The 2,500-nt window shown below is 47.4% G+C and overlaps 1 long non-coding RNA gene across 1 annotated transcript in view; it reads right to left on the minus strand.

The window, feature by feature from the left end:
* LOC138007095 (uncharacterized) overlaps window positions 1-2,500 on the minus strand; it is a 5,131-nt gene that overhangs the window by 1,193 nt on the left and 1,438 nt on the right. Inside the window, exons 2-3 of the long non-coding RNA XR_011123996.1 lie at window positions 2,209-2,500; window positions 1-341 (exon numbers count right to left, since the gene is read on the minus strand). The exon at window positions 1-341 is cut by the window's left edge and continues 1,193 nt beyond it; the exon at window positions 2,209-2,500 is cut by the window's right edge and continues 968 nt beyond it. This is a non-coding gene — a long non-coding RNA (uncharacterized lncRNA). The remainder of the gene's footprint in view (window positions 342-2,208) is intronic.

A 2,500-nucleotide genomic window follows, 5' to 3' on the forward strand; every position in this document is an offset into this window, starting at 1 on the left:
GGTACAGCGTTTGACCGCAGGAAAGACCAGCTTTTCGTCTTACGACTCAAGGCCAGGTCAATCCAGAATCTAGCGAAATAGACCCACTTAGAGGCGCACGTTAGGTCCCCTATACAGGGAACCCAACGCAATTTTAGGGCCCGGGCCTTCTCTTGCGGGTTAACAACTACCTCCTTGAGCTAAGGGGAGCTGACATGTCGACCTCGCCACCAGTTATGTCTTGCTGTTCCACAAGAAGTCATAGATCGCTTTATTAACTCTTGTGTGAACCCATTCTGGCATCGGGTAGACTGAAGCTGTGTACCAGAGTGCGGAGGCTCCCAGAATGTTGGTAATTAGCGCTTTACCGCGTAGCGACAAAGTGCGTTGTTTCCAAAGGTCAAGGCGATTCAGCAATTTAGATAAGCGATTATCCCAGTTAGCGTGATCCAGGTTTTCGTTACCAAAATACAACCCAAGGATTTTAGGCTTGTCTGTTACCCATGTGATGTTTACAGGGCCGGTTGGCCGACCGGCTGATCGGCCAATCCACAAGCCCCCGGTTTTTGTTGCATTAAGGCGCGAAGCAGATCCCTTTTCAAAGATATTGATAATGTGAAAGCATTGTGTGATGGAATAATCGTTAGCTAAAATTAGCGTGGTGTCATCAGCGTACTGTGACACTTTGCTCTGTTGTTGGTTTGAACCGGGGATTTGAATTCCCTCGATAGTTTCGTCACGGCGAATCGCCTGACCTAAGGTTTCACCTACCAAGCAGTACAGTAGCGGTGATAGCGGGCAACCTTGCCGAACGCCTCGTTCGTAGTTTACCAGCGTCCCACCAGATCCGCGGATCGGTGAAAGCCGGTTTGTTGTCCTGCCAGGCCGGCCAGAAATTGTTTACAGCTGAACAAAAAGATTCTGATTTTAACAGCTGAGTGTTAATTTTCCAGACGCCACGTCCCCTCGGGTTTGAATTTCCGAGTGTGACCTTTACACTAATTATATGATGGTCTGAGTACCCAAAGGAGTTGCACTTAAACTTGGTGATGCGTGATCTCCAAGCCTTAGGAGTATAAAACCGATCTAGCCGGCAGCCCACACTGTGAGGGCCGTTAACCCATGTAAACATACGCCCGGTAGGGAAATTAACGCGATAAAAGTCTTCTAAATTTAAAGAATCGGTGAACGCATGGAGTTGTGTGACAGCCCTGTCTCCAAAGCTGTCATCGCCGCCCCATTTGTCCAGCTGAATATCTGGAACACAATTAAAATCACCGACCACAAAGGTGTCGAGATTCGGAAATGGAAAGCGCCAGAGATTGTCAAAAAATAATTCACGTTCTGCGTGGATGTTTGGCGCGTACACGTTGACAACTTGAAAAAAACATTGGTCAAATTCGAGTTTGGCAGTAATGATCCTGCCGGCTAAATCGGTGTGAAAATCGGCGATTTTCACCGAACTGTTCGGATGAACAAGTAGAGCAACTCCCGCCGATCTATTTGATCCCGGAGACCACGCACACTGGCCTCCCCAATCATTCTCCCAAGCCTTACCGGAAAGGGAGTTGGCAAGGTGTGTTTCTTGCAAAAATAGAATAAATCAAAATTAAGGGATTTCAGATATTCAAAAACTTTGACCCGCTTTTGGCGTTCGGCTATGCCGTTGACGTTGAGGGAAACTAGCGAGACAGCCACAATGACGAGTAAAAGGGAAAAAACTAAGTTATGTCGTAACACTAACGTAATCGTAACAAAAAGGGGAGAGTAAACTGATAAAACTTATCGTTCAAAATAGTTCAGGTTGATCCCTGCGAAGATCTTCACAGACGGTCATAAGACGGGCGAAGGCGTCCTGTTTAAGACTTCCTTTCAAGGTCTGCCATTTTTCCTTTTTCTTCTCATTTACATTGTTTCGAGATACCTTGCGAGGATCCGCGTCCTGTAAGTTGCCGAGAAGATGCTGAAGATAAAAAGAACGAATGGTATAAAAACGGTCCCCATCCATGTGATGCATAAGTTTCGTCCTGGCTGGGCCGCGTTCTTTTACTGCCTGAAGGAACGGCGGGTCTAATTTGCAGGTCGCACGTTGCAGGTCGCGGGTTGCAGGTCATTGTTTCACCAATACAGAAAGTGTCCTAAACATTCTTAAAAGCTAACCTTAGGCCCAATTAGGCCTAAACAAAAGTTTTTGGGCCTAAGGTTAGCTTTTATGAATGTTTAGGATACTTTCTGTATTGGTGAAACAATGACCTGCAACCCGCGACCTGCGACCTGCAAATTAGACCCGCCGCTGAAGGAAGGCCTTTTCAAAAACTGCAATCTTCTCGCTGACTACAGTCTTTTTTGCGGACGGATTGTCGTCTTTAACTGGCGAGGAGGGTGGGCGCTTACGCGTAGGTTCTGTAAGATCCTGGGAATTGGGAAATAAAACCGGCGTCGCAGCATCCGCGTAGCTTGCCGGCGTGGCGATGTCATCTGATTGGGGAGGCGCAGTGTCCATGGTGTCTGGTTGTCCAGG

Source organism: Montipora foliosa, chromosome 6 (assembly GCF_036669935.1).
Source record: "Montipora foliosa isolate CH-2021 chromosome 6, ASM3666993v2, whole genome shotgun sequence".
Classification (NCBI taxonomy): Eukaryota; Metazoa; Cnidaria; class Anthozoa; order Scleractinia; family Acroporidae; genus Montipora; species Montipora foliosa.